This window comes from Gobio gobio (genome assembly GCF_949357685.1).
Source record: "Gobio gobio genome assembly, chromosome: 11".
Lineage (NCBI taxonomy): Eukaryota > Metazoa > Chordata > Actinopteri > Cypriniformes > Gobionidae > Gobio > Gobio gobio.
Window position 1 is genome coordinate 34,326,975 of NC_137104.1, and position 8,303 is coordinate 34,335,277.

Consider the following 8,303-nt stretch of genomic DNA (forward strand, 5'->3'; position numbering starts at 1 on the left):
GCTGGTTTAAGCAGGGGAACCTTCCGTGCCATGCATGATTTCAAACCATGACGTCTTAGTGTATTATCAACAGTAACCTTGGAAACGCTGGTCCCAGCTCTTTTCAGGTCATTGACCAGCTCATCCCGTGTAGTTCTGGGCTGATTTCTCACCTTTCTTAGGATCATTGAGACCGCACGAGATGAGATCTTGCATGGAGCCCCAGTCCGAGGGAGATTGACAGTCATGTTTAGCTTCTTCCATTTTCTAATGATTGCTCCAACAGTGGACCTTTTTTCACCAAGCTGCTTGGCAATTTCCCCATAGCCCTTTCCAGCCTTGTGGAGGTGTACAATTTTCTCTCTAGTGTCTTTGGACAGCTCTTTGGTCTTGGCCATGTTAGTAGTTGGATTCTTACTGATTGTATGGGGTGGACAGGTGTCTTTATGCAGCTAACGACCTCAAACAGGTGCATCTAATTTAGGATAATAAATGGAGTGGAGGTGGACATTTTAAAGGCAGACTAACAGGTCTTTGAGGGTCAGAATTCTAGCTGATAGACAGGTGTTCAAATACTTATTTGCAGCTGTATCATACAAATAAATAGTTAAAAAATCATACATTGTGATTTCTGGATTTTTTTTTAGATTATGTCTCTCACAGTGGACATGCACCTACAATGACAATTTCAGACCCCTCCATGATTTCTAAGTGGGAGAACTTGCAAAATAGCAGGGTGTTCAAATACTTATTTTCCTCACTGTGTATATATAGTATATATATGTATAAATATATATATATACACATTAGGGCTGGGCAAATTAACGCGTTAACGCGGGCGATTTATTTTTTCAGCTTAACGCATTAAAAGTATTTAACGCAAATAACGCAGCGTCCGTTTTTATATTCATTTTTGCCCAGCGTTACATGATCACGCTCCTATTCGTGTAAATGCTTCCAAGCGCGTCAAGACACAAGAGAACGCGCTGTATGTCAATGTCCTGTCTGTGTGGCTGCGTCTCATGTCAGCTAATCGAGGGACACTCTGACACACACACACACACACACACACACAAACACTCGACGCACAGACAGACTCGCGTCAGTCTCCTGCTAACATCGAGTTCTCTTTTGCCTTTGAACAAACAATAACAACAACACAGAAATTTTTTTGTATTCTCATATTAGGAGTCTTAAATTAGTTAAATAACGTCTTAAATGAACTAAAGAGGAAATGAGATGCGTGGGACAGCGCGTCAGATCCGCATCATGTTCGTCAGCGGCCGTTCTTAAAGTGACAGGAGCACTGATGATGCCTGTTATTAATGTTCATCAAAGAACAACGGGAACAGAGAAAATTGTAGCTTTAATGATGATTAATCTATATTTAATTTATTATTTATGCAGTTAAGAAAGGTGTTTGATAACTATTACATTTCTGTATATGTCTAACAGGGAAGGCCACAGGTAAAAATAACATTTATTATAATGGGTTTATGTTAAGATTGTTTTTTTAAAGCCTAATAAATGTTGAAATTGGGAGCTTTCAGTTATACTGTAATGTAACGTCATTAATGTTTCATAGAGACATTAGTATCAGTGATACTGGCCTTCATTCATAAAAAGATGTCATTACTGTAGACTGATAATGACATTGGTTTCAGAATAAATAAAGCAGTATTTTATTTAGTTATAACCAGTAACTCTGGAAACAGAACGAAAAAATGTGTGTGGTTGCTCATACGAACCAATTCGTTTTTAATTCCTGATTTGTGAATAACTACATTAAAGCCTATTGCTTGATTTATAGGTTTAAAAAAATAGCACTAGAATTTTGTAATTAATTGGATCAGGAAATGCATAGTGAAATTGTTACAAACAGAGGTGACACAGAGAACAAAGGCAGGTGAAAGCAGAGTTTATTGCTGAACCAGGAAGTGAGCAGGTGCGGTGAGAGTCAGAGTGAGAGTTTCTGGTAATGCTGGATATGCTGGTGATCCGATACGTTTCTTGGAACTTGAACACAGGAACAATGGATCGAAGGAGACGAGGACCAGGAGACAGGACGAGACGAGGAGACACTCAGGGTTCATAGGAGATCAGGTAGGTTATCAGGTGAGTCCGAAGCAGCAAGCATGTAGGGTCATGTGCAAACGTTACCGGACAGTGACTGAGTGTGAGCGTGGTGCTTAAGTGCAGGTGGTGATTGCTGTGGTGATGACGTGCAGGTGTGTGTGCTCAGTAATCTGGTGATTGGGATCGTTGTGGTTGTGAGAGGGTGGAGCCTGGCGTGCTTGTAACAGAAATGTGTCTGCTCAGACAATAACGGCAAAAAGAAAACTTGAAAGATAAAAACAGGGTTTTATGATTTTATGTTTAATGTTTCGTATATTTTTATTATTTTTTTAAACACCTTGTTGGCAAGGTTTTTCCTTGTTTTGTTTTTTTTTCTGCTCAAATTGCACTGCAAATAAGTTTTGGCAGCTGTCTGTTGACATCCATGTTTGTTTCGGTTCAAGATCTCGCACAGTTGAGTTTCCAAGGTCCCATGGCATTAAATTTTCATTGAATGAGTTTATTTTTTAACATTAATATGAGTTCCCCTAGCCTGTATTTCGATAGGTGAAAACCGAGTTCTGGCTGTCCTGCTCTGCCTTTGAGAAAATGAGAGCTCAGAGCCGATCTGAAATCTTCCCTGTTATGTCGTCATATGAGAAAAGGTTACCTTCCTCTGCTTTGCCCGCCCAGAGAATTTGGAGAAATGGATTCAGTTTATCAGTCGCGATGTCAGCACATGCTTAACAGACTTTTACCACATGGATTCGACAGCACCGCCACAAACAGTGAGTAACAGTGTTCATTAATGCCTGATCTGTGATCAGTGATTTCTGATGTGTAGTGTAACACTTTGACCAAGATAACTCTCGTTGAGTAATGAAAAATAAAGAGCTTGAAGGCGAAAGGCTGTATTTCACGAATTTAATGGATGGTACACAGGCACGTGCTGCCTCATACATGAGGGGTTCACTCTTGGATAGCGTTACAAATAAAATAAACAATATAGTCACGGGAAGGTAGAGCAACACTGAACATCTACCGTGGTTCTCTCATTACACTGAAGATACCGCGCTTCTGCGTCACAAGCACGCAGTGCACGTTAAGAGTCAAGGGATCAGTCTCTTAAAGGTCCCATGGCATGACATTTTCATTTTATGAGGTTTTTCAACATTAATATGAGTTCCCCTAGCTTGAATATTGTCCCCAAGTGGCAGAAATTTTGATCGGTGTAAACCGAGTTCTGGCTGTCTTTCTCTGTGTGGCGGAGGGGGCGTGGTTCTGCGAGGTCTGTAGCGGGAGCGAGCAAAGACGGAGACGAGCGGTGAGTAAGTAGGTCAAGTGCAGATCACTAACACCTGTGTCTGATTCCAGTGATTGGCGTGGAGAGACCGTAAAAGCCGCGCAGTAGAGAGAGAGAGCTGAGAGAGATCGAGACTGGGACTGCGACCAGACACCTCACTGCCAGAGACTAAGAGAGATACTGAATTTGAGAGAAACTGAGTTTGAGACTGACGTGCAGAGTCAGAGTGAATGTTTTGAGTTAAATCGCCCTCGTGCGTGTGAATTTGAGAAAAGGTGAAAAATAAAGAGAGCAGTCCCAGTAAGCCGACCCCGTCTTCTTCCTTCCTACACCCACACGAACTGACAACGTTACACTGGTGCCGAAAACCCGGGAAGGAAGAAGAGTGCCGCCGCTATGCAGACTCCGCCAAAGACGCCGCTTGCGGATCTCGTTGCATCGCTCGCTGGTCTTCACCAAGAGACCCACCAAGATCTGCTGGCCGTGAGGGCCGAACAGGATAAGCGTTTCGAGGCCCTCATTCGCGCTCAGCATGAAGACCGCGAGCTGTTCCGGAGCTGGATGGTCCGGGAGATTCCGGCCACCCCCCCGCCTACCACCGACTCGGCCGCCAACATCCACCTCTCGAAGATGGGCTCCGAGGATGATCCGGAAGCATTCATCGACCTCTTCGAGAGGTCCGCCGAGTCCCGGGGGTGGCCCCGGTCGGACTGGTCAATGCGGCTCCTGCCGCTATTGTCTGGAGAAGCGCAGGTGGCCGCACACCAACTGCCAGTCCAGAATCTCCTGGACTATGGAGACCTGAAGCGCGCCGTCCTACAGAGGGTCGGCCGGAGCCCAGAAGAACAGCGACAGCGGTTCCGGACCCTGACCCTCGGCGAGTCCGGCCGACCCTTCGCCTTCGCGCACCAGCTCCGGGACTCATGCCGCAAGTGGCTGATGGCCGCCGGTGACGACGTCGAGGGAATCATCGACCGGGTGGTACTGGAGCAGTTCATCGCGCGGCTTCCGCAGAAGACCGCGCAGTGGGTCCAGTGCCACCGCCCGACGTCGTTAACCCAGGCCATCCACTTGGCGGAGGATCACATGGTGGCGTGCCCCGGGGTCGGCAACCCCTTACCATCCGCCTCTCTCTCTCTCTCTCCCTCTCCTGCTGTCTCTCCCCCTTCTCTCCCCAAACCTGTTCCCCTTCCCAGGTCGCGTGGGGTCTTACCGCCCAGACCAACTCCAAGATGGAGGACCGGCGGTTCCAGCGATCCAGCTTCCCTTCCCCGGTCGCTCCAGAGGGGAGCGACAACTGTCTCGGAGCCCTCAGCCTTTCCCTCTGGCTCAGCGCTCTCTCCGCGCCAATCATGGGACCTACCTCCAGCCACTAGGGCGGCGGGGAAGCCTGGGCCGGCTTGCTGGCGCTGCGGGGATCCGGGACATTTTATCGACCGCTGTCCCGTCATGGAGGTCGGGACAATGGTCCGGATCCCCGATGCTCCACAAGCTGCCCTCGATCAAGCTGGGCTGTACCTAATTCCAGTGAGTATCAAGGGGGGTACGTATCAGGCGTTGGTGGATTCGGGTTGTAACCAGACCTCTATCCACCAAAGCCTGATTCGGCCTGAGGCATTGGGTACCGGCCGCACGGTTACGGTAAGGTGTGTGCACGGGGAAGTGGTGAATTATCCGTTGCTGCCCGTGGATTTTCTATTTAGGGGGCAAAAGCATAGTGTGGAGGTCGCAGTTAACCCGCACCTCCGGCATCCGCTAATTTTAGGGACCAATTGGACAGCGTTTAATGAATTGTTGGGTCATTTATGTGCGGGTGCTTCTTGGGCTAAACAGTTAAACCGGAAAGAGTCGGTTGTGCAGTTCGGGGAGGTGGATTCGGGGCCTCTGGGAGCTGTTCCAGGGGAACAGAGCGGTCTGGAGTTACCTCTTCTCACAGACCGCGATGATTTTCCCCTGGAACAATCCCAGGATGAGTCGCTCAAAAATGCGTTCACTCAGGTCCGTGCCATCGACGGCCACCTCCTCCACCCTGACCAGCCGATCTCTTATCCGTATTTTTGTATTTTAAAGGATAGGTTGTATCGGGTGACCCAAGACGCCCAGACAAAGCAGAATACAACCCAGTTGTTAATACCTAAAAGCCGCCGGGAAATGCTTTTCCAGGCGGCTCATTCCAATCCAATGGCCGGGCATTTAGGGCAAACGGCCACCCTTAACCGTCTAATGGCCCGCTTCTTTTGGCCGGGCATTCACGAGAATGTACGCAGATGGTGTGCGTCTTGTCGTGAATGTCAGTTGGTGAACCCGCCGGCCACCCCAAAAGCACCATTGTGCCCACTCCCTTTAGTGCAGGTCCCCTTCGAGAGAATTGGTATGGACCTCATCGGGCCATTAGAACGGTCAGCACGCGGGCATCGCTTTGCATTGGTCTTGGTGGACTATGCAACGCGATACCCGGAAGCAGTCCCGCTCCGCACTATTTCAGCGAAAAGTGTTGCGAGCGCTCTGTTTTCTTTGATCTCCCGGGTGGGAATCCCGAAAGAGATTCTCACCGATCAAGGCACGGCGTTCATGTCACGAACGATTCGCGAACTTTATGAATTATTGGGCATTAAATCGATCCGCACCAGCGTTTATCACCCACAAACAGATGGTTTGGTGGAACGATTTAATCGCACGTTGAAATCCATGATTCGTAAGTTCGTTCACGAGGACGCCAAAAATTGGGATAAGTGGCTAGAACCTCTGTTGTTTGCTGTTCGCGAGGTCCCGCAAGCCTCCACGGGGTTTTCCCCCTTCGAGCTTCTTTATGGACGTCAGCCTCGGGGGGTGCTTGATGTCCTTAAGGAGGCTTGGGAGGACGGACCTTCCGCGAGTAAAAATGAAATCCAGTATGTCCTGGAACTGAGAACAAAACTCCACACTTTGGGGCGGCTATCAATGGAGAATTTGTTACAGGCTCAGGACAAACAGAGACAGCTGTACAACAGAGGGGCTAGACTTCGTCAATTTGCACCGGGAGACAAGGTGCTTGTATTACTCCCTACTTCCACTTCAAAATTACTCGCAAAGTGGCAAGGACCGTTTGTGGTCACACGGCGAGTTGGTGATCTCAACTATGAGGTAATACGCTCAGATAGGGACGGAGCACGTCAAATATACCACCTCAACCTTTTAAAGAAATGGTCAGAGGCGGAGTCAGTGTTGCTTGCGACGGTGGTGAGTGGAGAGGATGATCTCGGGCCGGAGGCGATTCAAAAGCCTCAATCACTCGCTCTGGCCCCGGGGGGGGATCATCTCTCGCCGTCGCAGCTCACTGACGTTAAAACAATACAAGCAGAGTTTGCTGACGTGTTCTCGCCCCTCCCTGGTCGCACGGACCTCATTCAACACCATGTTGAGACAGAGCCGGGCGTGGTAGTTCGCAGCCGGCCCTATCGTTTACCTGAACACAAAAAAAAAAAATTGTTCAGACCGAATTAGAGGCTATGTTGGATATGGGGGTAATAGAGGAGTCCAACAGCGACTGGGCGAGCCCGATAGTTTTGGTCCCAAAACCTGACGGCTCGGTTCGGTTCTGTGTGGACTATAGAAAAGTGAACGCGGTGTCGAAGTTTGATGCGTACCCAATGCCAAGGATCGATGAATTGCTTGATCGGCTAGGAACCGCTCGTTTTTATTCGACGCTGGACTTAACCAAGGGATATTGGCAGATCCCCTTGTCACCAATGTCCAAAGAAAAGACCGCTTTCACCACGCCGTTTGGATTACACCAATTTGTCACCCTTCCTTTCGGCTTGTTTGGGGCTCCCGCGACCTTCCAGCGCCTGATGGACAGGATTCTCCGGCCGCATGCTGCATATGCTGCTGCGTACTTGGATGATATTATCATCTACAGTGCGGACTGGCAGCGGCATATGCAGCACCTGCGCGCTGTCCTGAAGTCGCTGAGAAGGGCGGGGCTCACGGCAAACCCAAAGAAGTGTGCAGTTGGGCGGGTGGAAGTAAGATATCTGGGCTTCCACTTGGGTCATGGACAGGTGCGTCCCCAAATTGATAAGACTGCAGCCATTGCAACCTGCCCACGGCCTAAGACCAAAAAGGAGGTTAGACAGTTCCTGGGGCTAGCGGGATATTATAGAAGGTTTGTACCTAAGTATTCGGACCTCGCTAGCCCGCTGACTGATCTAACTAAAAAAGAGGTACCAGATACAGTTCAGTGGACGGAGCGGTGCCAGCAGGCTTTCACCCAGATAAAGGCTGCTCTGTGTGGTGGGCCGCTCTTACAAGCTCCTGATTTCTCTCTCCCTTTTTCTCTACAGACCGACGCCTCGGACAGGGGGCTGGGCGCAGTCCTGACCCAGGAGGTGGGGGGCGAAGAGCGGCCGGTGCTGTACATCAGCCGCAAGCTCTCTAAGAGAGAGGCGGTGTACAGCACCATTGAAAAGGAGTGCCTGGCGATCAGGTGGGCCGTTCTCACCCTCCGCTATTACCTCCTGGGCCGGGAGTTCACCCTCTGTTCGGACCACGCCCCCTTGCAGTGGCTCCACCGCATGAAAGATACCAACGCCCGGATCACCCGTTGGTATCTAGCTTTACAGCCTTTTAAATTCAAGGTGATCCACAGGCCGGGTGCTCAGATGTTTGTGGCTGACTTCCTCTCCAGGAGGGGGGGGGGGGGAGGCTGCAGGCCGGATGGCTCCCCGGCCTGGTGCGGGCGGTGGGGGTATGTGGCGGAGGGGGCGTGGTTCTGCGAGGTCTGTAGCGGGAGCGAGCAAAGACGGAGACGAGCGGTGAGTAAGTAGGTCAAGTGCAGATCACTAACACCTGTGTCTGATTCCAGTGATTGGCGTGGAGAGACCGTAAAAGCCGCGCAGTAGAGAGAGAGAGCTGAGAGAGATCGAGACTGGGACTGCGACCAGACACCTCACTGCCAGAGACTAAGAGAGATACTGAATTTGAGAGA